The sequence below is a fragment of the Marmota monax genome, unplaced genomic scaffold (genome assembly GCF_021218885.2).
Source record: "Marmota monax isolate L192 unplaced genomic scaffold, Marmota_monax_Labrador192_F-V1.1 WCK01_AAM20220418_F8-fsc00019, whole genome shotgun sequence".
Lineage (NCBI taxonomy): Eukaryota > Metazoa > Chordata > Mammalia > Rodentia > Sciuridae > Marmota > Marmota monax.
The window spans coordinates 426,698-452,370 of record NW_026695242.1 but is presented as its reverse complement, the minus strand read 5'-3'; the positions used below and the strand labels follow the sequence as shown (position 1 = coordinate 452,370).

General features: G+C 54.4%; 1 protein-coding gene across 5 annotated transcripts in view; it reads left to right on the top strand.

The window, feature by feature from the left end:
- The window catches only part of Zmiz1 (zinc finger MIZ-type containing 1), a 219,394-nt gene that overhangs the window by 143,002 nt on the left and 50,719 nt on the right, over window positions 1-25,673 (top strand). The window contains exon 1 of one of the 5 annotated variants that reach the window (XM_046419964.2): window positions 10,250-10,437. The exons of 3 other annotated variants lie outside the window; for them this stretch is intronic. The gene's annotated coding sequence lies outside the window, so the exon portion shown is untranslated. Of the gene's footprint in view, window positions 1-10,249; window positions 10,438-11,099; window positions 11,233-25,673 lie in introns of those variants that run through there. One more of the 5 variants, XM_046419963.2, reaches the window with a different exon arrangement.

The window sequence follows — 25,673 nt, the reverse complement described above, 5'->3', positions numbered from 1 at the left end:
AGTTAGGTGGCCATCATCCTCGCCCTCCAGGGACTTGAAGCTTGACAGGCAGGACAGACGTGGAAGAAATGACCTCTGACAGTGGCTTTGTCAGCATCATGATGGTTCTATGAAGGACAGTGGGGGGGCCTCAAGGAGAAGAGCTCAGGGAAGGCTTTGCTGAGAAACAGCCCTTGCTGGGAGGCTCCAAAGAGCAATCTGCCCGGAAAGGAGGGCAGAGAAGGGCACTGCTGGCAAAGGAAAGTGTTCAAAGGCCCCCATACAGGTGGGCTCCACTCTCCTCCCTACGTCTTCTGACCCTGTCCCATCTGTAGGATGGGAACAGTGCCACTTGCCCCTGGGGTTCCAAGCATCCAAGAAGGGAAGCGCGATGCAGGTTCTGGCACCCAGCGCTGGTTCGTTGAAAGCCTAGGGAACCGGAGGCTGCCTCTTGGATCCTGGCTTCCAACCACCCCAACACTGGGGACTGTCAGCACTGGTTGTTCGTGAGCATAATTAGGTAATTGGGTCAAATTCAATTACACACCACACTCCCAGGTCTGTCTGGGGCCCAAGAGGGGCACAGCCTCCCCTTGCTGAGGAGCCTTCAGGAGCACTGGTGTGGTTCCCGGGGCTGAGCCTTCCCCCTATGCAGCCTGGGACATGGCCTACATCCCAGATGGGGAAACTGTGACAGGGGGAGATGCCACCTGGCCTCTGTCTTAGTCCATTTGAGCTGTTATAACAAAATACCTTAGGCTGAGTGATATATAAACAACAGAATTTTATACAGCTCTGGAGGCAAGTTTAAGGTGCCTGTAGATTCAATGTCTGGTGAGGGCCCATTCCTCGTAGATCCCACCTTCTTGCTTTATCCTCACCACAGGAACAAAAGTTCTCGCCTTTTAAAAAGAGCACTGGTCCTGTTTGTGAGGGCGGAGCCCTCGTGACTGAATCACCTCCTTGAGACTTCAACTTAATACCATCACACTGAGGATTAGATTTTGACACATAAATTGTGGAGGGACACAAACATTCAGACCATTAGCATCCCCAGGGCTAAGATCCCCAAGAATTGATATATTTTCCTCCTTGAGAACCCAATCTAGGGCTGGGGATGTGGCTCAAGCGCGCTCACCTGGCATGCGTGCGGCCCGGGTTCAATCCTCAGCACCACATACAAACAAAGATGTTGTGTCCGCCAATAACTAAAAAATAAACATTAAAAATTCTCTCTTTCTAAAAAAAAAAAAAAAAGAAAGAGAGAGAGAACCCAGTCTAAGCTGCTTGCAGGGGACTTGCCCTCCCTTGTGAATGTATTAGCAGTCCTGGCTTCTTGTCCCCCTGGAAAATCCCAGAGATTGGTGAGTAGGTGGGGCAGGGGGACTCAGTTTCCCTGCTGCTCCTGGATTTGTAGCCATTTCCCCATCTGGTTTCAGGCTGGCACGCACGGCTGCTGCCCCACACTTTGGCAGATGGCCGTTGCGGGGGAGCATAAAGTTGGGCAAACCAGGGTTTAGATGCACCTCCCAGGGACTTGCTGGAGGCATCAGACACAAGCAGCCCCGGCTGAGAGCAGAGAGCAGTGCCAGGGCCCTTGTGGAGACCAGGCATGACTCTTGCAGGGACCACATTGATATGAGGAACTTGGACCTGAACAGATCCTGACAGCCCTAGGGAGCCAGGGAAGGTTTTAGAGAAGGAAGTGATGTGGTCACAAGTTTGCCTTTTAGAAATCCTCAGCAGGTAACAGTTTGGAGGTTGGCGCAGTTGTGGGGACAAGAACTTGCTGCGAGGAAGTGTGTCATGAGTGGAGAAAGGGATGATGAATCTCCAGCAAAGCCCACTGACGGTGTCCTGCCCTAGGTCACCCACAGGCTGGGCCTTGGAAGCTTGGTTGGTAACATGACATGATCTCAAGACCACTCTCTGCTTGACTTTCTTGTTACTGGTCTGAAGATGGTACCTAGCAGCCTTCAGGGAAAAAAAAAAATCTTAACTTTGGGTTTATCTAACTCCAAGATGGTAGTGGTTTTTATGGTGTTCTTCTTCTCACCACAAAAATAATTCTATTTGTTGGACAATCAAGGAATACAGTAAATTATAAAGAAAATAAAGCTGAAATCCCACCACCATGGACGATAATTTGCTGGCTATCCATTAGTCATAATAGTGACACTTCTTGGGGACTACCTGGCCAGGCCCAGGGAGGCTTCTGCCTCTAGCAATAAAGGGATGTACTGCATCTAGATGGGCAAACCAGGCCTCAGAGAGGGAGAGTGGTCCACACTTGCTCACACAGCAAGCTCCCAAACTCTAGGCAGCCTTCATCTCAGTGAGGTACTTGGCTTGCTGCACCAAGCATGTGCTACTCTGCTGATCTTAGCTCTGCAGATTCTGATTTCAACATCAGGCCTCCCCTCCTTGCCCTGCCCTGGCGGCCACCTTTGGATGTTTTCCAGACAGACATTCCTACATGGCCTGTCTGTTCATGTCCACAGGTGGGGGACAGCTGGGACCACACTGGGGAGCGAAGGAAGCCAACAGATCCCCTAGGCTGCCATGGGCCAAGAACAAGGGGCTGGAAGGGAGCTGGCATCCAGGAGAAGCTCCCCTCTCCCTGGACAGCTGTAGGAGGAAGGAGGGACAGTGGCCCCAGGTGATAAAGCACACCTGGTGACCTTTGTAGGTTTGGGAAGTTCATAAAGCAGCTACACTGCTGCCCAGAAGACACTGAAGCCCCAGGGCCTGGTTCCCAACCTCATCTACCTAGCATCCCAAAGCACCAAGAGCCTCTGAAGCCATAAGTCCTCCAAAAGAATCCCTTCTGTGGGGAGTCTTTTTTCTTTTAAGCCCACACTTTTTTTTATTTGTTGTTCAAAACATTACATAGTTCTTGACATATCATATTTCATACATTTGATTCAAGTGGGTTATGAACTCCCATTTTTACCCCGTATACAGATTGCAGAATCACATCGGTTACACATCCACGTTTTTACATACTGCCATACTTAAGCCCACATTTAAAAGATGATGTACGTGACTCCCACCATGGATCAAGAAAGGAGGAGCTGAAGGGTCAGAGGTCTGCCCCCCACAACCTCCCTGTGAGTAGAGGAAGAGTCAGGTGGAAGCCATGAATCCCCCCCATGTGACAGAGGCGATTGATGCACGAGAGTTCTTTAGAAGAGAAAGCCCTCATATCTGTCAAGCACTTTACAGTTTGGAGAACACACCATCAGCACTACAGTGGGCAAGGGCACAGACAGTTTGTGCTTCTAGAACAAGCCAGGAGTACTGGGTTCTTATCCCAGCTCTACCACTAATTTGCTGTGTGACTGCGCTCTCACCTCCTCTCTGAGCCTCAGTTGCCTCATTTGAAATGTCAAAATGAGCTGCCAATTTAAAAAGGGCAAGCAGGGACTCTATCCTAAAAAACGTCAGAGAACAATAGGCCAGGGAGGTTTAGGGGCACGTGGGTCCGGATGGTTGTGCATGTGGCCTCAAATTTTTCCCTACATGAGCCTCACCTCTGTTCTCTCCAAGATGGGTGGTGACCTCCTGGCAGCCTGGGGAACCTTTGCCCAGGGAGCATCAGAAGTGGGATCAGGCAGCTCCAGCCCAGACATCGAGGTGTGCAGCAGACAGACAGCTCTAGCAGGAAGGGAAATTGCATTTCCAACTGCAGGGAGCTTATGTCAGTCCAACCCTGGGGCCATCCGGAAGCCCCCTGTCAGAGCTGTGTCCTGGGAGAAGCAATAAAACCCCAGGACTGCTGAGGCACAGACATTCGAGCTGCCTTTGCATCCCTCCCATCAAAGGCCACTCAGAAATCAATGGGAAGAGATTCATTAGCGGCCTGGGTGGCGGGTGGTGTTGGCCCCACACCTCCGGCAGCCCCTTTGTTAACTGGCCTGAGCTTCCTGCTGAACAGGCCGCCCTCCCTGAGAAATAGCCCACGTTCTTCCTAGGTTGGGGACCTAGTCCCTGGGCTGGCAGTGGGGTAGCTGGGCCACCATAGCTCTTTGGAGCCTGTAATTCACTGTGCATTCATTCATTCTTTGACGCATTCATTCAGGCAGCTGGTCCTTGTTTCCTTCATACAGCAAACCAAGCATCTGGCAGGCATGTTTTAGATACTGTCAACATAACACGGTATCAAACAGACAAAAAGTCCCATTTGATGTGGTGCTTGCCTTTTAGTGAGGGAGACCGCGTTAAACAAGATAAACAATTGAAACACATCAATTATAGATGCTCAAGAGGAAGCCAAACTCAGGAAAGAGTCCTAGGATGTGGCAGGAGGGGCTGCGTGCGGCCCAGGACAGTGTGTCAGGAGGCTTCCCTGCAAAGGGGTCACCTGATGGAAAGCCTACAGGAGGAAGGGACGGGAGGGAGCCCAGGCTACCTGGATAACAATGTTCCTGGCAAAGTCCCGGGTGGGGCATCTGGCACATTTGCAGCAAGAAGGGCCCAGATGCTGAAGCAGAGTACACAGAGGAGGACTGGAATGCAATAAGGTCACAGAGATGACATGATACTGGTCATGCAGCGTTTTTACACTGACTGTCCAGGAGCATTTGGAGGACTGATGTGTTGTGGCTTAGTTTCAAAAGGACCGTGCGTGTGGGTTTGCTAGGGCTGCTACAGCAAAATCCCCCAAACAAACAGACATTGACGGGCTCACAGTTCTGGAGACCAGAAGGCAGAGATCTTGGTGTTGGCAGGGCCATGCTCCCTCTGAAGCGCTACCAGGCTCCACTCTGGCCTCCCTCCCAGCTTCTGGCAGTTCAGTGGCTGTGGTGACGTAGCTACTCGAGTCTTCACGGGGTGCTTGTTCTCCAGGTGTGCTTGTCTGTCTGACTCTGTGTGCAGATTTCCCCTTTCTGACACTGTGATATAGGATTAGGGCCCACCCTAATGACCATCTTAACCTGATCATCTGCAAAGGCCCCATTTCTAAATAAGGTCCTATTCCCAGTCCTGGAGCTAGGACTTCAACACTTCTGGGGGGCACACAGTTTACTTTTAATGTGGTGGCTTGTCAACTTACCTTGACTTATCAATGTTTTCTCCTTTGGTCCTTCTCTAGGTCACCCTTATTTTGCAAAGGCAGGGAATGGGGGGATGGTAGAGAGCCTATTTGGCTTGTCCATGGCCACTAGCTAGTTACTACTTATTTCCTGAGCCTCAGCCTCCAAACCCAGGCACATCCCTTCCCTCCATAGGCCCTCAAGAAGCATGGCCAATTCCTCACTCTGGCCCTGGGGAAAGCTCCAACCCTGCCTGCCAGCTTCCCTGCCCATAAGGCATCCAGCTCAGGTGTCCCAGTAGCATACAGCATGGGCCTGGCACCTCCCCAGCTGTGCAGATAGAGGGCAGGCAGCTCCCCAAGGCTGAAGTCACCTGAAGGACCTTTTGGTTTATAAGTCCCCTCCTCACCACTCCTCAGCAACTTCAGCCCAACAGGAGGTTTTCCTGGATCTCCAATAACCTTGAAATTGTAGGGCTTTCTCTGACATGCTGAGTAGAGGTGTGGGGTAGTAGAGACTGGTGTTGTTTTCAAAATGAAATGATTATAGGATTTGGGCAGAAGCCAGACACAGAGTTCTGACAATGCAGCCCAGATCTGGGATATAGCCTTCTGTGGAGTTGAATCCAGGAAGGGGAGCAGGGCTCGGTGATAGGAGGTTGGAAGGTGTAGAGGTCTCATTCTGCACCATGTCTCGTCCCTCCTCAGGTAGAGCCCCAGCAACAAAAAATGTCAAATTGATGCTTACCAAGGTACAGATGCTGAACTTTTAAGAGAAACAAAGTAAGATATCATTTCAGTAGATGTAATGTGGTGTGCTGGAGAGAATAAATAACAGGGGACAGGAGTTCTCACCATGGAGGTAACTGGCTGAATGGTCACTGTCCTTTTCCAGATCTTAAGAGTCCCACTTTGGGAATATAGTATGTTTTCAGTGCAGGCTTTGCAACCAAGTTGCAGAGTAATTTAAATCCTTCATCAAAAGTCATCTAAAGCTTTCTTGTGTCTCAATATCACCTTCTGTACAATTTAAATAGTAATCACCTCAGGCCAGACAGTGCTGCTGGGGAGGATCCTGTGTGCTAGTGCTTGGGAAGCACCTGAGCCTGGCAGCCAACAGGCACTCTACAGCCACGAGCTCTGCATTAGTACAGGACAGAAGCCAGATCCAGCACGGGCCCCCAGTCTGGATCCCCAAGTGTGGGCTGGGCTCTGGGGCCTGGTGGGGCTGCCCACATTGGCCAGGAGCTGAATCTCACTCATGCCTCCCACCTTCAAGACTGTAAAAGCAGACTGGAGGAGGTTTGTCAGGGCAAAGGACCAGGGAGAGCAGGTGGAGGGAACAGTGATCTTGAGAGATGTAGACTTTGCACCCGAGCCCTCAGAAGTGAATAGAAGCCCCAAGAGAGGTCTCTGAGATCGAGGCACTGAGTTGACCCATGCCAGTGCTGCATTTGAGCCTTCTGTGGGCCGCGTAGCTGTGTACCCAGTGTTCTAGCCAGTTCTGCACTTTTGTGTTCTGCCCCGTGACCTCTTCCATGTGCCTTGGAGAAGGACAGGTATGCAAAAATGGTCAGCACAGGCAGCTCCCAGGGCCTGAGCTCATGTCTGTCATACTCACCTGGCTACCTACCTGGGGACTCCCTTTGGATCCCACCCTCCCTCTGAGAACTCTAGGCGACATCTCCCCAGTTATCAGGATTCATGCTCAGACCCACTATATCCACAACGGTCTGAAAAAAAGTGCAGCTCTATGGCTCAGAACCCAGTGTCCAGAAAGCCACCTCTGGGTTCATTGTTTGCCCTCTTTACAGCGAGCTTGGCTTTTGTATAGCAGGTCCTTCCTTCCTTTCTTCCAGTGGCCTCATGGCCCCTAAGCCTCCTCAACACAAAGCTTTATATAGAAGGTGACTCCGCCTGGAGCCACTTTTGACCCCCAAATGACCTACATCCCAGGTAGGTGGCGTGACTCCTTTTCTCCTTACTGACCTGAGCTGGGACAGGATCCAGAAAGCCTATTCTGTCACTGAACTGGAATGCTTGACCGGAGCCATCCCTTCCCCACTCCCAGGGCGCAGCTGGTCCTGCAGAGGTGGATTCTGTACGACAGGCTTCCCTAGCCGTTGAAGCGTCCTCTCTCTGGAGGACACTTTCCAATTGCAGAGCTATGATTTATTGGTGGCTCCTCCTCACCAGGGCCCATGGCAGGAGGAGTTCCAAACCCCCAAGAAAAGCCACCCGCTATTGATCCCACGTCAGGCCTCCCGAGCGCTGGCGGGCATTCATCAAGGAGTCGTAGCACAGGACTGCAGCTCGTCCTTTCTTCTTCCTTTCTTCTCCCTCCCAAGTCATCCCCCGGGGCCAGGCCCCCCTTGCCGAGGTCACTCTGAGAGCTTCAGGAGTGCCTGCCAGTCGAGGCCGAGAGAGCCTTTGTCTGAGGTCTCTTTGCTGTAGATCCTTATCAAGGCACTGCCTGGGGGTGGAGCGGGCTGCTCTGGGCCCCAGGCTTCAGAGCAAATCTTTGGAAGTTGGAAAAGTGGAGTTGGAACTTGGAACCAGTAGGGAGAAACCCTTCTGACTACCTTATTTCAGTAGACTCCAGTCGCGCAGTACTCAAAAGAGCTTGCTAACCAAGTGGGCCAGATAGGGGCTTGAGTAGCAGGGGAGCTGGCTCTGAAATTAGCATGTGAAAAGGGCCAGTTTGCGGCTGGAGGCCTCCAGTGAAGGCTGCTGAATGGATGCTTAAAAACAATTTGTTCTTCTAATTATGTAAATCTGTTAGTGAAGAGAGTATTTATGTGAGGGGGGGGAAGGGGGGTGGTTTACCAGGGAGGAATCTAAAACTGTGGTAGGTTCTCCTGGGCTTCTCCCAAGTTGGGTTCCTGGGAGAACTCTAAGGTGAGGCAGGAAGATGAGCCAGCGGGATGTCTTTATTGAAGTTTTCCAGGTGGTGCCACCAGGTCTCTGTAACTCAGATGCAAATTTGCTCAGTTCCAGTCTGAATTCTGGTTCAACCTATAAGAGCTCTTTCTGAATTAAGAATGTAGAATACCAACATATGTGAGGTCTCTTAAGAATAATTTAGAAGTCCCCTTTGATGGTTCAGAAGGCACTAAGAATCAGGTTAAAATTGTGAGGAATGGTCATTTTCCAGAACTTCTGGGAGGGCAGATGAAGTTGTTGGTGGTATTCTGGTTATTTGATTTTACATAACTGAGAAGCAAGCACTGGCATTGTGTTAGAACCAGATTAACATTAGAAACCAGGTCTTAGAGTCTTCTTGCAGTGTTTTCTTCTGAAATGTAGGCCAAAGTTGCGGCAGTCTGGCTGGGCACAAAAGAACCGAGCCTCCATGAGGCACTTGTAGGTTCAAACAGGAACTACTTTATTGCCGAACTCCACCGGCATTCCCCGCTCACTTCCCGGGAACTCTCTCAGCTCTCCCCCTGGCTCCTCTGAGAACTCCACAGGAACTCAAAAGTAGCTGCGTTGAGGCAGCAGGAGCCGCCCTATTGTCGGACAGCAGGGGTCTATATACAACTGAATACACAGCCTGTTTCAATCCAGCATCATCCAGTCACAGCAATTATACACAGTTTAACTTAATTTTCGTCATCTTAATGGCTCGCTGGCGTCACCTCTCAACCACTCCTTCTGGCAAAATGCTAGGCGCCATCCCTACTATGCTGTGGCTCTCAACACAAAGTGTCATGTCCTGTCCTTTTCTAGGCTGAGCAGCATGCTTTGGAGTGAATCAGAGGTCTGGGAGACTTGCAGTAGCAAAGATGGAAGAGTCTTCACCTGGCCTCTTGGGATCCCAAATCCTGTGGGGCTGCTTGGAGGGGCAGGGCTCTAATGAATGTCTCAGTAAGTTAATGACTGTCCCAAAGAAGCTTTTATAACCCCAGAGGAGATGAACTGAGCAGGGCCCAGAATTTGTGCAAACTGGAGGGAAGTCCCTCCTTTGGCTGCCCTGGGGTTGGCCCAGCAGGAAGGGGATGCCAATTAATCTCTAGCAGGAAGCTACTTCTTGTCCAAAAGCCAGCAAGTTATGAAGTATGAATTAATTCATTTAACCAGCTCCTCAGAGGGAAAGCCCATGACAACTGCATTTCCAAATGCCATTCCGAAAGTGATATTTCAAGTGGCAGTGGGTGGGATTAGCGCCTGCTAACGATTTATGTCAAACAAGGAGCAAGAACATAATTTCTAGATAAGTGATTTGTCTCAGCCACTTCTAGGGCGGGCAGCAGGACAGACAGGAAGGTTTAAGGCAAATCAGCTGCTCAGGTTGAAAAGGAGGAAAGAACAGGGGAAGCAACCTAAAAGGACGCAAACCAGGTCGGTTCCCAATGCAAGGACAGCAATTCACAGCCCACTACAGAAATTTTAAAGGTGGTCCCGGCAACCTTTCTGTGGGGTCGAATGATGGGGCCCTCGCTTACCTTCCTAATTGTTCGGGGCACTTAGGTAACCACTCAAACAACTTTCCCTGGCGAGTGGGCGGGACTGGGATAAGGGGGTTATAAAGTAGGTTCCCGCTAGGGCGTGATGGAGGTGGGAGGTGCTGGCAAAAGAGGGAGGGGCTCCGACCCCTAAGGAACCGACTGAGGGAGTGTGCTTCCAGCGGTGTCTGCGGGCAAGAGAAATGGGCAAGCTGGAGCTGAAAGGCTGGAGGCCTTAGGACAGACTGGCTGGAAGGAAGAGGCCGCGGTCACCACAGGATGCAATGTCAGGAAGGCAGCTCCCAGAGCGGGGCGGGGCCGCGCGCAGAGCCGCCCCCGGTTTCCCTCCTGCCACCAGCTCCTACGCACAGGAACTCCCCGAAGTCGGGGAGCCTGAGAGTACGTGCGCACATTCACCCTGCCCTGGGCCCTGAACTCGGGGAATCCCAAGGGTGACAAGGGCCCCAGTGCTAGGGTTTTAAGGGGCCAGGCTGCCGACCTTCCCCGCCCCCTAGCCCATTCCGAAAATCCTTTAAACCGAGGTTTAATCTGGATACCCCTAGCCTGCCCCGCCCCTGCCCTCCCCTCCCCCGGCCACCAGCCCGAGCCTTAGCCCCCGCCCCTCGGTGGACCCTCATTAGCATGACCACTTGGGAGGATTCGCTGAGGGGTGGGAGACGCCCGAAGTCATCCACCACTAGCGCCTTCCCGGCGGCCCCCTCGGGCGACAGCACTCCAGGAGCCCCACTCGCACAAGTGTTGCTTGCAATTAATTGCCTAGGCGGGGGAGGGAAGGGGGCCTGGTCGCCGCCCCCGCCCGGAGGCTGGAGCGCCACTCGTCGGGTCGTGCGTTCGCTCAGCGGCGGCGTGCACCAGCACCACCCCTGCGTGCAAGTTTGAAATGTGAGCTGCCTCCGATTCATACTCGCTCGCGCTCTCTCGCAGCAAAGTGGCTGGGCTGGCGGTCTGCGCGCACGAGTGAGTGCGGGCGGCGGGCGGCGGGCGGCGGGCTGGGGGGGCGGGGGTGCGGACGGCTAGGCTCGCGGGGCGGGGAGGGCGCGCGCGAGCTGGGGCTCCCTGGAGACGCCGAGGCAGGTCTGCTCGCCTTTCATCTTCCTCCCGCGCTCCTCCTCCTCCTCCCTCCCCTCCCCCCGCCGCGGCGCGCTCGGTTCCCCGGAGACCACAGCCCCACGCGGGCGCACGCGGGGTGGGTGGTCACGCCCGCAGGGTCCGGGAGCGCGGCGCAGGGCGCGGGCCGTGGGAAGTTTCGCCGGCGCACCCCGTGCGCCCCCGCCCCCCGCGCGCCCCCGGCCCATCCCCGTCCCTGGAGGGCTGTCGCTTGTGCCCGGGCGCGCGGCTGGCTGCCTCCACGGCGGCGGCGGCGGCGGCGGCCCCATTAGCGGAGCCTCCGCCTGTGATTGGCTTCGCCCGGGAAGCTGGAGACGGGCGATGAATAATTGATGTGTGCGGTGCGGTAGCCGGACGGCGGCGGCGGTGGCGGGCAGCAGCGAGTGGGAGCGCGGGAGCCGGAGCGCCCTCGGAGTGGGCAGCGCGGAGCGAGCGGGCGCCGGAGCCGCCCGGGCCCCCGCGCCGCCGCCGCCGCCGCCGCCGCCCGGGCGCGGAGCGGGGATGCAGGCGGCGCCCGCTGCCTGCGCGCAGCCTTTGTTCGGCGCCGGCTGAACCCTGCCCGGAGTCGCTCGCCGCGGCCGCGGCAGGCCGGGCCCCAGCCCCCCGCGGGCTCCAGGGCGGGACCGCGGCCGGTGCAACTTCTAGGTAAGTACGGGGCTGGAGGGGTCGGCGGCGGGGCGCCCGCTGGCCGGGCCCGGGCTCCCTCCGGGCGCGGGGGCGAGTGTGCGTGCCTGTGTGTGACAGAGGAGGGCCGGTGCATTGTGGGTAGCGCCGTGTGCTGCATGGTGTCAGCCCGAGGCTTGGCCGCGAGAGTGGCACCAGCGTGCACCGGGCCCATTTTGTGTACCCACAGAGGTGGAGGTCAGGATGCTCCCTTTGCCCCTTCCCCGAAGGTGAAGTGTTGGCTGTCCAGCAGGCATTTTACAAGGCTCTGTCCGTCCTCAGTAGGCTCTCCTTGCAAAAATAAGAATCAGCTAGGAAGCGAGCGTTGCAGGTAGTGGCTGAGGGTCTTAACTTCAAGCTGCTCCTTTGTCAGAATGCATGCCTGATTCCAAAGCACTAGGAGACCTCCATGGGCGCTGATGAAGCCACCATTGAGGCAGGGCGCCCTTCCCAGAGGTGGTGGGTGCACTTCTGACAAGTGTTTGCTGGGAAGCCAGCTGTCGAGGAGGAGGGAGATAGGTCTGCATTAGAGTGCAGGAAGGGGCCTTCCAGGGGTGCCTGACCTTAGGCTGTGAGGATCTTGCACCAGATTTTGGAGAGCAGGTTTCTCAGAACACTGCCAGGGTTAAGTAAGGAGCAGCTGCTGGAGGTCCCCAGAATGTAGCTTTGGTATTGGTGTCCCAGGCATCAAATAGATCCCAATTCCTGAATCTAACTGGAAGCCAGCTGGGGGAGACTAGGAGAGGACAGGTGGCAACTCCTTAGATGGGCTCCAGGAGAGCATCATTCTTACAGTGGGGGCCCAGGTGCCCTGCCCTTGACCATCAGGGAGGACTGCCATATGGGCACTGGGCATGGCTGATGGCTCTTCCAACAGGAAGGGTTTGTGAAGCAGCTGGCAAGGATTTGGTGCCAGAGTGCTTTTCAATGGCCCATCCTTGAGAGTGGGCCAGAAATCAGGCCAAGGAGATAGAGTGATCAAGGCTGTGTCACCCGGAAATCAGGGAAATCCCAACCCCAGCTAGTGTGTAGGAACTTAGGCTCCTCCAAATCTGGGACTCTGGACCTGAAGCTCATTTCCCATACACCACAGAGTGAAAAGCCCCTGTCCCATGGGTGGGCAGCGGTCCCAGGCACATGGGTGGGTGGGTTGGGCTGGTGAATCTTGGGGTTCTTATGGCTACTAGTAAGCCTGTTTCCCTTTTTTATGTGTTAGTGAGGCAGTGACTACTCTGTAACTAGCTGGATTCAAGTCCCTTCTATGCTATTTTTACCCTGAACTTCCTTAGTGAGAAACCACCAAACAGCAATGCTTTGGTGAGAATCTGGGTCTTTACCGGAAACAGCAGCCTACACAGTTTGAGACTTGCTTCCTAACACTATCTCTGCGCCCTTGCATGGTCCCCCCTTTGCCCAGAGCCCTTTCACCTCTCTTTCTTGCCTCTGAGTTCCCATCTGTCTTGTGCATTCAAGCACTCGTGAGCCCCAGTTTCAGGTGGAAAAACCAATGTGTCCGAGACCACCCAGTAGGGGATGGAGGCAACTGAGCGTAGCTCCTGCTGGAGCAAGACTTTGAAGGCAGGGACTGCATGTTACTTGTGGCTGTATTCTCCAGCATCAGCTATGGTGCCTGGCAGATAGTGGGTTCCCAGTGCCTGCTGAGTGATTGCTTGAGCAGAAAGCTGGTCAGATGCTGTTTCCCTGTGCAGGTGAGAGGCTGGCGGAGAGATTGAAAGAGCACTTCTAAATCTTTAGCAGCATTGCTTGAGCATCTACTGAGCACCCAGCTCATGCTCAGTTCCTGGGAACACTAAGATTAGTTCCTAGTCTGGGGTCAGCCAGTCAGAATGAGAGGCACTACCACAGGTTTTTAGCCAGAGATCTGCATGGGGACCCCCTGAATGGCTCTTTCTGGTCCACATACCAGGGAGCAAGAGATGATAGAGCTGGGTCGAAGACTACTGTCCAATATGGTAGCCGCTAGCCACATGTGGCTGCTTATAAATTTAATCCAGAGTGAGAGTTTGGTTTCTTATTGGTACTAGCCATACTTCAATGCTCAACAGCCACATGAGGCTTAGGGCTACCTTATTGGGCAGCTCAGATTATAGGACAGTTCAACAAAGGCAGAAAGTTGTATGGGACAGCTCTGGCCTAGAAGGGTGGAGATTTGGATAGATGTCAGCTGAGGACACTAGCCCAGAGTCTGTGAGTGTGACAGTGCAGGGCCAGTCAGATAGATAAAGAGGCTTTCTGTGTTCTTAGCCTTTCCTGTCAAGCCTCCCTGGGAGGGGAGCCTAGACCAGCCAGGTGCTCACATGTAACAGAGGAGAAAGCTGAGGTTCTATTTTGCCTGAGGTCACCTAGTGAGGGAGTGATATGAGCCCCAGGTCTCTGACCCCTCCTCAGCCAGTGCTTCACCATCCAGCAGAGGTCATCCAGGGGGCATGGGTGGGCAGCGGTCCCAGGCACATCCTCAGACCTCCCTGAGGACCGTCTTGGTGCCGGTAGGCGTCAGTGTCTGTGAAGTCATCCATCGATCCGGCGGGGGAGCCAGCTTGGCCCTGTCCTTAGGAACAGATAGTTCTGTGCTGGCAGCACTGAGAGGGTGAGGCACTCTGGGCAAGGAGGTGTTTACCTTGCTGGATGTGGCTTTGGTCCCTCGGGAGAGGCTAGCTCCTTGTCAGTAGCCTGGTTGCTCAGCGCTTCCCCAGACAGAGGGGTGCAGGTCAGAGCCCAAAGAGGGGAAAGGCTTCTGGACATTTGACAAATGGAATCAGTTGCCCCCTGCTCTCACTCTGCCAGGAGCTGACCGCCCCTTGCATTATGGGGTCTCTGCTGGGCCATGCTTGCTTTCGTGCTTCCCAGAAGGCTCAGCTGCTGAGGAAACTCTCCCAGGGCTTGCCAAGCAGCCACAGCCTCACAAGGGAGCCTGCTTGGGGAAAAACAAGGCCCCTATCCTTGGAGCACAGCCATCTTCCCTTGGGTGCACCTGGGCAGCACCCACAGGCAGAGAAGGACAGCCAACTGCTGTCCAGAGGGGTGAAGGGACTTGCTGCTCCAAGGTCACATGGCTGGGCAGACCTGGGATGAAGCAAAGACCCTTACACAGTTGACTGCAAATCCCAGTCCACCATTGTGAGCCTGAGGATTATGATTTAACTGGCCCCTTCTTCTCTGGTCCTTGCTCCAGTAGGTGAGTTTAGTTTATCTGAGGCCTTGTCCCTATGTCCTGTGCAGCCCACTTCACTGCACTCCGGCTCCTGTGCCTTTTTTTTTTTTTCAATAATATTTATTTTTTAGTTTTTGGCAGACACAACATCTTTGTTTGTATGTGGTGCTAAGGATCGAACCCGGCTGGCACGCATGCCAGGCGAGCGCGCTACCGCTTGAGCCACATCCCCAGCCCCCGGCTCCTGTGCCTTGAGGCGGCTGGAGGGGTGGCAGTCTGAAATGGACCCTAGCACACCAGAAAATGGGATCTTCAAGGCCCCTCCAAGGCAGTTTGAGAGATAAGAGGTCCTTTGTCCACATTTCCAGGTTTCCAGTTCTCTTAAATGAGGACGTGGAGAGGGGATGGTTGGGGCCCCTGCAGACTGCACCCTTCCCCAGAGCCAGGGAGAACCACCTAGGGATGCCTAGGGTTCTTGATCCACAGTCTCATGAGCCATAGCCACAGGTCCTTAAAAAGTGACTCAGAGGCCAAACCCTGCTTTCCCCAGAGCAGGAGGACCCTTGGCCTACTGCCCCCTACCCAGGTAGGCTTAGGAAGTGCAGGCCCATTTTCTCTCTCCATAGTCCCAGCTAAGGTCCTGACTTTTGCTTGAGCTCTGGAGACTTCTTCAGGGCCCTCTCTGAGCCTCTGCAGCCCTGCTGGGGTTCTTCTGCTTCTCCCCACCCACAACACAGGGTGAGGCCAGGGCAGTAGTGGGTGATTGATGTGTGTTTGGTGAAAAGGTATTTAGCCAGGAGAACCCCGTTCTCTGAGGCTGAGGCTCCAGAATCGCCTTGGAGACTCGGTAGTTCTGGGGTGGGGCCTTCCTCTGTGATTGGCATTGGCTTTGCAAAGTTCCCCCCACAGAATTCTGATGCTGTTTGTGGAAACACAGCTCCTCAGCCCTGCCCTCAATTGATAATATCTATGATGTGGTGCCGAATTAGTGTGTGACCTTTGGCAAGTCACATCCCCTGGGGGGAACCCGAGTGTTCTCATCTCTGTCCTGAGGATGTTGCTGTCTCATCTCTTTGTCTCCTGTCTGAAAGACAGTCTCCGCTCCAGGATTTCAACCACTAGCCCCCAACAGGGCATGTGAGACAGGTGGGGAGAAGGAGGAAGGAAGCTGGGTCCTGCCCAAGGGGCCATCGGCATCTAAGGGGTGCAGTAGAGAGAGGTCTTAGTTTGTGTCCAAAAAGCGGTAGAAGGAAAAGGAGGAAATGGTGACTTTAGGGCCTAGGGCTGGAGCAGCCCCAAACTCTTCCTAGAAGTGTGTGGGAGGGGCTTGAGCAGAATGAATGTCAGGTGGCAAGGCAGTGGGACACAGGATCCAGATCTAGGAGAGGTGTGGAACTTGAGGAGAAGCAGGGATGGGTGGGCAGAACCTCCTCTAGAGGTTAAGTCGGGCCACTGCTGAAACTCCAGTCCAGAGCACAGGTTTTATCTCCAGAGCATCAGGGAGCCATTGAAGGCTTTGGAGCCACAGAGGCCCCTGGGACTCCTGTGGCTTCCAGGAGCAGGGCCGCAGCTGAGTTGCAGGCAGGAATCTGTGCGTGGAAGTGAGGAGGTCAGGATCCTGCTGCAGGAACGGAAAGTCTGTTGTCACAGGGTTCCTGATGTGCAGTTGCCTGTGGTGGGGGATGGGGACAGTTGGCTCTGCCTTCAGTGGTGGAGCTCTGGGAACTTGATGGAACTTGTCCCCCCCACCCCCCACCAGTGCAGCCTCTGGAAAAAAAAAAAAAAAGAGTTGTACCTGTTTGTGAACTAACTGTCCCTCAGGGGTTCTAGCCAGGCCCCAGAGGTTGACATTGATGTGGGCCTTTCCCCAGGGCTGGGGCTGGAGCACACAGATGAGAAGAAACAGCCTCTGGGCTTTCTGTTCTCACATTCTCTCTGCGCCCCAGTATTTAATCTCTGCCCCCTTGGACAAAGCCTGAAGTGACTGGTGTTCTATAGGGACCCTTGCTGGCTCCCAAGAGATTGTAATCGGATTGATAGAGGAGAAATTGTAACTTAGTCTGTTTCAGCTTCTAGGTGTAGGAGGGAGGACTGGGAAGAACTGGGAAGGGGATTTCAGCAAGGAAGGGAAAAGCAGCCCCAGGAATGAATGAATGAAAAGAGGCCTTCCTTCCTTGCTTCCTTTCTGAGGAGGTAACACACATGTTCTGGGTATACAGTGTAACATTCCGCACCTCTATGCAATGTGTACTCATCAGATGGGGGAGGAGGCCTTGTATCTCCTCTCTGTTCTACTATGTTTCAGCCCAGCTCAAATGCCACCACCCAGAAGCCTTCCCCAGGCCCCACCTCCAGCACACATGGGCACTCTCCCTGAGTGTCCTTAAGCCCCTTTGTACATCCCACAACAAGACGTTGGTATGTCTTATGTGATCACTTGCCCACCAGGTGTCAGCCCTGCTGGATTGTGAGTCCAGGAACAGGCCAGCCATGACATGCCTCAATGCCACGTGCTGCATAAACGTCTGATAAATGACCAGCACAGCGCCTAGGTGCGTTGTGGCAAAGGCATTCTCACCCAGGAAGGCAATGAGAGGCCGCCCAGCTCTGGGTCCCAAATTAACCATGTGATATAAGGCAGTGCTTTCTTTCTTCGTGTCCCCATCTTTAAAGAGTAGCCCTGGATTTTATCCAGTACAACAACCACTCGCTACATGTGGCTGTGGAGCTGTACCTTAGGTAAAATCAAATTGTTTTCAATTCCTTGGTTACAGTAGCCAGTTCCAAGTTCTTGGCAACCCTCCAGGACTAGTGGCCAATATACTGAATGGTGTCACTAGTGACCACTCCATCAGGCAGGAGGCTTTTGAACAGTGCTGTGTGTGTCTGAGAGCCTCGGAGGCTTTCACAGCTGTCACCTGTGGTTCCATGGGAGGCCGGAGCCGTAGGGGGCCTGAGACACCAAGGACCCGCCTGCCTCCCTGTCAGCAGCTCCCATGGCTGCTTCTACCCACCCCACCCACCCCCTCACCCCGACAGGACCCGGCAGCTCCTCCCTGCCCCAACCCCCCAGGGTTCTTAAAATGGAGCCATTCAGAGTCCTATCAAGACAGTGTCAGAGAGTAATTATGAAACCCACATCTGTTGTTTCCTGGGTGACTTTGGGGTAGTCACTTAACTTCTCCAAGCCTCTATTTCCTAATCAATGAAAGAGCTGCTGTACCTAGCTGGCTGTGTTGCTGTGGGGTATTAGTGACATGGGGCTTGGTGGCTGGCATGTGGTACTTGCTCAGTGAGTGGCAGCTTTTATTACTTACCATTCGTTGGGTTGACAATTCTGTCATTTAGCTCCAAAACAGCTACCTTTTGGTTCTCTTGGTTCCCAAGCCCGAGAGCCTTGGTGCTGTCTTGACCCGGCTTCCCCATGGCCCCCTCTGGGCCTCCATTCCTCATCTGGCCTGTTCCTGCCTGTCTTCACGTTGTATATTGTAACCAGAGATTTTGCCAGGACCCAGGGAGGTGCTTGTTCCTCCCTCTTAAGGGATAGTTGTCAGGGGAGATCCTGAGAAGGAGGAGGGAGAGGGGCTTGAATCTGCCTCTTATGCTCAGCTGTAGGACTGTCCCCAACAAGTGGCTGTCTGAGGGGACCCAGTGCATGTCCTAGCTCTGGAGGAGGTGCTCGAAGGGCCGGCACCCATGCACCCACTTTCATTTCCCTCAGGGGAAACAACCCTGGATGCCTGCAGCCCTCTGGAGCTTCCCCTCGGAGGTCCACCTGTGGTTTGTTGGGCCTGGGCACTCCCTGAATTCTGGGCACAGGGTGCATGAGCCCAGCCATGCTGTGGTAGTTCTTAGGAGGTCCCTGCAGCCCTACAAAGGGTGGGCTTACAGGGGGGAGACCCATAGCACCAAGCCTGGCTTCCATCTGCTCCAAGGCCACCGGGAGAGGACCTGGTTCAAAACAAGTTCTGGGAGTTGGAGGTCCTGGGCCAGCAAACTGCTTCCTTACACCCCAAGCCCTGGCCTCTGCTGAGCTTTTGGTGCTGGGCAGGGTTCCAAGAGGCAGAACAGCCAGCCTTGGGGAGCAAGGCAGCAGCACGCTCCCAGGGAACAGATTGCACAGCAAGAAGACAGGCTGCTGCAGAGGGTGGAGGGTGCTTCCTGGGCATTTGTCGCCGTGGGGAGAGGCGAGGTGAGACTGGGCATTCTGGGGCAGGCTTCCTCTGGAGTGCTATGGCAGTAGATTCCAGATGGGGAGGGCATGGCTCCCCGCAGTGGGGACTGGAGGCCCTTAACCCTCAGAGTCCCCCACCTGAGACTTGCTCACTGGCCCCTCGTCCCTGCTCGCTCATGCACTTCACACACTGGGGCCTCGAACACTCTCTAGGCTTCAATTTCCTCATTTGTAGAATGGGAGCTAGTGCTTATCTCATAGGGCTATGAGAGGATTACACAGCCCCTTCCAGCCAAAGCCTCGAGCATGGTCCTAGGACCTAGGCTCCTTGCTCATGGGTGAGGCCTGCTCCTCTGGGGGCACATCTTCCTCCTTCTTCCCAGCAGGGGCCTCTTACTCACCCACTGCAGCCCCAGCCCACCTGCACAGCCCTCCTGTGTGCACCTGTGTGGCAGTGCCTTCCCTGTAGCACAATCCAAATTGGTGGCAGATGCAGAATGCCCAGCTTCCCATGAGCCTGAGAGATCTTGGTACACACCGTGCCCTGCCTGTCTCCACCTGCCCTGGAGCCTCTGGGGCTTTTGGTCAGGAGCTCAGAGCTCACTCAGTATTTGCTGAGAAAAAGACCTGTGGCTTCTCTGCAGAGTGTTGGGGACTGCCCATGTCATGCACAGGTGTGTCTTTTTGTTGTTGTTTGACAATGACTGTCCACCAAAGCTCCAGGACAGTCCCAGGGATGCCCTAGTAGGAGGACAAAACCATCAACCTAGGGTTTCAGGGCAGTAGCACCCAAAGCAGAGAAACTCCCTACCCTAACCCCCTGGATCCAGTGCAGCCTTGACCACTGGAACTAGTTTCTAGTGACTTCTGAGAGACCAATGCGTGTGGGAAGGAAGTTTCCAAAGGTCATGTCAGGACAGGGGAAGAGCAAGAGCCCAGCACTGCTTTCCTTGTGAGCACAGTCTCCGGCTCCTTCTATCCAGGCCAGATTTGACCCTTGAAATGAAGGCATTACCTCTTTCCTGTGCACCTGACCTTCCTGGTATCACTGCCACCCAATGGTCCCAGTGGGCAGCAAGCAAGCCAGTAGGACGTTCAGGGGAACCATCACTTCCAGTCCTCCCTCTTGAGCAGGCACCCCCTGGTGAGCAGAGTTTTCTGCAGCCCACTCTCGACCTGAGAATTAAGCCTCTCCAGCATCAGGTCGATCAGGGGCCCATAATCCTCTGAGTTTTGTACAGTGTTGCACTTTCTCTAGAAATACCTTCAGTGACCTGGATAAAATTCTCCTCAGGTAACAGCCCCTGGGATGGAGGTTTCCGCTCTAGGGTTTCTTCCCAGGATGTGGGGTTCCCCCAGTGGTGTCCCTTGGGCTTTTACCCAAATCAAACCAGCCTTTGGTAAGGCCTGGCCCAGACCACCCTCCCTGGGCTTTCCTAGGCTCCTGGAGCCCCTGGTCCTGGGTCTGTGTCTTGAAGCCTTGCTATCACCCACCCAGGGGTCTTGATCTTGGGATTTCTCTCTCACTGGGCAGCATGTTCAGGTTCCTCTTCTGTAGAATGAGACATCCTCACCCACAGACCTGTTGTCATAGCCGGAGCCACTAAGTAACTGGCTTGTGCTGGGCAGGCATGTGTGCAGGCATCCCGCTGAGGACACTGGGTGTGTACCTCTCCTGCTTGTGCTTGTATTAATGGACACACCTGAGACACCCACCATGTACCCTGTATCATCACTGCAGCACTCAGTATCACCCTGGGCTTGTGTGGAAAGATGGTATTTCCAGTTCATAGCTGAAGCTCATTCAGATTGCTAATGTGTTTTTGAATGAGTGAATGAACAAAAAGAGCAGGCTTTGGGTGGGGCCTCTACCCCCCTGGGAACTTAAATCCCAGAATGAAGGCATCAGGACTGGAAGGTGCCGGTGTACAGGGCCGCATGCACATCTCGGGGTGATATGGGGGTCAGCCTTTCAAAGGGAATGTGTGCTGGTGAAGAAAAGCGTAAGATGGAACATTTGCAAATATTACATGGGTTTTGCATTTGTGTGCATGCATCACGTACACATGCAGGGGGACGTGGGTATGTCCCAGTCAACATGTGAAGGGTGTTTCCAAGTTGAATCTTGGTTGGATGAGGGCATAGGGTTGGTTCTCTTGAGTGTATGCATGCTTATGAACACAGGGGTGTCAGTAGTATATCTGCAACATGGGAGGGCCATGTGACATATGAGTGTAGGAGTTTCTATGTCCTGATCCCTTTGGGGCATGCAGGTGTTACCACTGTCCTTCCCTGCCATGCTGCACTACACAAGGGAGGAAAAGGGCTGGCTGTGTGTGGCAGCCCCTCTAGTACCAGCTCTGTGACTTCAGGCCTGTTCTAAAGCTCAGTGATGTCTCAGCCTCCACATTGAGAAACAGAGATAGCAATAAGCAATGACCTTGAGATTGTCAGGGCGACCCAGCGAGTTCATGTGCCTGACACAAAGAGTGCCACGTATAAATCTTGGTCATAAGCACCACGTTGTGGCAGGAGAGATGGCGTCCCATGCGGCCACCTCTGCGTGCAGGCAAGCCCTTGGCACACTCCTGCAGCATACTGAGCAGCGATTCTAACAGGACTGGCTTTGAGGCCTAGTATTTCTGGGGTACGCCTCCCCCAGAGGGGGTATCTGGCCTCACTGCTGTCAGGGACTGGGGACCAGGCTTACCTCAGGAATGGCAGGGTCCCAGATGGCCCGTCCCATAATCAGAAACATGACTGCAGACCTTCAGGAAGGGACCTTTGCTGGCTCCTCGGGGAAATCCACCCCAGTCTCCACAGCTTCCTCTTTTCCTGTCTCAGTGGTGACAGAAGAATGCTGTGCATTTTCAGTATGTCCACCTGCCTTCACTGCTGAAAGAAGTCAGTTGCCTCTCCAGGTCCCTATTCTCCCCATCTGAAAACTGGGCTTGTTCTTTCTGGTTCTGGTCCAGTTTTTAGCACCAGAGTCGAAGGACCCAGGGAAGATGGAGCCTCTGGACCATCTCTCAGGCATGGCTGCCGGGGTAGGAGCAGTGGGCTCCTTTGGTGGCCTGGCTCCCTCACAGACTGGCCCTAGCCTCTCCATGGAGATACCACCACTCTGCATACTCACCCTGGCTACTATCACCCTCAGGGGCACAGGGATGGAGAACTCCTGGCCCAAATGGCCTCACCTGAAGCCCGAGACCCAGGACCCCACTTAAGCTCCAATGCAAAGCAGACAGAGGCCAGAGGTCAGAGCCTGTGGTCACAAGTTGGAGAAAAGCCGGGCTCACTCCACATTTCTAGAGCTTTTCACAGTCCAGAAGGCGCTGCTTATATCTGTGATCTTTGGGGCCCTCTCTCCCCAGGGCAGATGTTCTCTTCACCTCCAGGAGGTGAGAGAGGAACCCAGGCTGGGAGTGTGGGACTGTTGTATGGAACCAAGGCCCCAACCCTAGCCTTCTGCCTCCAGAGGCCTGTTTTCAGCAGCCACCAGGAAAGCAGGCAAGGACCTTGGTCTTCACTTCCTGACAGCGCCCTGGGGACTCTTGGGGCCCAGACAACAGAGCCTTGCTGGGTTCTACCACATGCTTAGGAGCCCCTGACTTGGAGGAAGACACTGGAACCCCAATGATAACCCCCAACTCTGCATCCACATGCCCCATCTGGACACTCGGGTGTGCATCACGTATGCACTGTTACCCACTATGCATGCACACACTCACATGGGCCTGGCCCTTGGGGTTTCCCTCTCCATCTAGAAAACTTAATTATAACTTAAATTCTCATTTTTAACCAACTTTGTTTTTAATGTCGAATAACTATCACTTATTTGTATATACTTCAGAAACAGAATCCCTGAGGGAGAAGCAGTCTGTTTTTTTTTTTTAGGATGAGTCCTAGAAGTCCAATTAGGAGCGATTGTTACACTTCTAAGGTTTTCCGGCCGCTTTCTGTCATGCCCTGCTGAGCCCCTAATTAAGCATCCAGGATGCCCCAGCTCTGGCCCCACATGGTGGGGGGCTGGCATGTTTGAGGGCCAGGCCAGCAAGCTCAGGGACTGGACCCCAGCAGGGTCTGAAGGGTCTGGGAGCCAGTCCTGTCCTCTATCCAGGGATGGGCTGAGATCATCACCCGCCATCCCAGGGCTCTGGCTGCCTTCGTGGAGGACCATGCAGGACACAGAAGCAGAGTTGGCTTTGGGTTTGAGGGAAGCCACAAAGTCAGGTCTGGGCGGGCCATTCCCCCGTCTGGATCTGACGAATGCTCCTCTTGCTCTAAATGCAACTTTCCTATGACAGGGTGTAGCCTGCTTGTCCCCACTCACTGTCAAGCAAAGCTAAAGCAACCTGCCAAAGTCACCACGGGCTAATTGGAACTATGCCACACCTAGAGCCAGGTCTGGGGTGAACAAGACCTGCAGTTGCAGTCAGTGTGACATTTGGTGCCTCGGGGTCCAGTTTGGTGAGAGAAGCATCTCCAGGGATGAAGGAGAACCGTGAAATACCAAGTATGGTTTAGCTAGGCAGAGGAGGGGGCCTCACCACGGGGACAACTGGCAGAGGGGATGCCACACAGCCTTGCTGGCTTTGGAATGGAAACACCTGATATTTTTCACACAGTGCTGATTTCTAGCATGACGTCCACTTGTCCCCATCCACTCTGGCTGGGGGAAAAGGGTGTGTAGAGGAAGAAACATATGCCACGCTCAGCCGGCGACCTCAAGGTTTCTCTGAGCTGCCTGTGACAGCTGGTACCTGCTCCCGCCCTGCAGGGCTGGTGGCCTCCAGCCTGGGTGGGCTCAGTCCTCTGGTGCTTTGTGGTGCCTCCCCCACACCCTGGAAGGCATTGCCCCCACCCAGCCCAGGCCTGTTCACTGCGGCCTCTGGGAGGTTCGGGTTTCTGCCCGCCAGGTGGGCAGCTCCCTGCCTTCCCTGAAGCAGCAGCTCAGCTCTCAACCCTGACCTGCTGCTGGCACCTGGGCCCCCAGGTGCCATCTGCCAATCCTGTTTTCTAGTGGCAGGTGGGCGGCCTCAGGACAGGGGCTGGGAGAAGGCAGAGAGATCCCAGGTGGGGAAGGTATGGTGCTCCAATCCAGAGGGGCAGCCAGTGCCTGGCCTGCTACCTGGCACCTGCTTGTCCCTGCCTGCCTGTGACAACGAGTGAGAGCAGGTCTGGTAAATGTGGGTGTGGGTGTCTAAAGGGGATCCCACGGCAATCTCCATCTTGACTCCTTTGTTTGTCTGAGGAGTGGGGTCCTTCTGGGCATCTCTGTGTGCATCCGGGTATCCGACCATCTCTGTCCTGAGCTGTTCAAGGTCTGGGCATCCCCGTGTCTCTACCCATGTGTTTCTCTGTGCTTCTGTGTCTCGCCAACTCTGCACCTCTGTGTCCCTGCCTGTCTCTGTCTCTGGTTCTGAGCTCATGAGGGTGCCTGTGAGCCACCTCCCCCACGCTGGGTTGTTCTGCTTAATTTCATTTTCCCGGGGCTCCAACTCACAGAAATAAACCCTCCCTCCCCACCCCTCCACTTCTTTGATTTAACAAGCCTGCTGGAAAACAATAGTGATTTCCGCATCGATCATAAACAGAAGTGATTACCATACAATTACAGCCTGAACCATCAGCCTGGATGCAATCACAGAGCCGCATTGTAAATCGGAAGACAATTGCCTGCGGAATTACCCCCAAATTGGTTTAAGTGGCAACAAAGGAGTGTTGGCATTTTGGCATTTTGGGGAGGGGTGGAGGGAATGCTCGTGGTCCTGGCAGAAGAGGGTCCCCATGAGGAGCTCCCCAGTGCCCTGCTTGTCACTGAGGGGGCAGTCTGCTAAGGAGAGCTACCTGCCCCCCCATTCTCTTCCCCTCAGCTACTGCTCCTCGCCTGTCTTGGCACAGTTACACCCTCGTTTATACCAATGTGTGAGTGGCTATGGGTGCCTTTGGGACGGTGGAAAGGATGAATTTGGGAGGGGGGGTGTTCTAGGGAGCTGATACCATTCTTTTTACCTGGTTCTTCTAAGTTGCTTCATCCTTCCAGGCTTTTCTGGCCAGGAACCTCCTACATTTTTTCCCTCCCTCCCACAGATGCCTTGTGTCCCTGAATGCTTCCCAGGCCAGCTAGGGCCCACAGTAGCCACCAGGTGGGCCAGGGCAGCAACTCCGGGGGTGGGGGTGGGCGCCTTCTGGTCTCTGCTGTAGGCACATTCAGGAGGGTCTCGCAGGCAGCTTCAGGTGACCCGGGTCTGGGCCTCTCCAGCCTGAGGTTTATGAACAGTCCTTGGCCAGCAGGGCGCCTCTGCGCCTGAAGACTGGACTCTTAGGTTCCAGCTGTTTCTACAGGGTGCACATCTGCTCCGGGAGGCGATTGCTTTCTAGGGTCAGGCTGCTCTGAAGCTACTGGGAACGCCTGCCTGCCACTGGCACACAGACCCTGCCATGTGTGACCAGGTCAGGCTGCTCGTGCCTTTGCACATCCTGTCTGACCCTCACTGAGGATTTGCAAATGCTTGTGATTTTGGGGGGACGGGGGTTCGCTGGTGATTGAACCCAGGGGCACTTGGCCACTGAACTACATCTGTGGTTCTTTTCATTATTTTGTTTTGAGACAGGGTCTTACTAAGTTGCTGAGTTGTTGCTAAGTGGCTGAGGCTGGCCTCGAAATTTCAATCCTCCTGTCTTCAGCCTCCCAAGTCTCTAGGATTACAGGGGTACACCACCATGCCCAGCTGCTGCTTGTGATTTTACTCGCTTATTGATTTAAAAAAAAAAAAAGAGAGAGAGACTGGTGGGTGAGGAGGCTTGTTCCAGGTGAGCAGCACTGGGGCAGACTGGGGCTCTGGCCTGGAGTCTGGCCTCCCCCGAGACCTCGGGCAGCACTAACCATGTGAACAGGCCCCGGCGAGGCGAGCAGGAGCTTGCTCCTCGTGGGTATTCCATCTGCGCATCAGCCCTTCCCGTCCCCACACAGCACCAGGAGGGAACGGCCAGGTCCCCAGAGAGGGCACTAAGGGCTGGAATGGGGATCCCTCAGATTCCTGGTGAAAGAGCTAATTTGACCCCATCTACCCA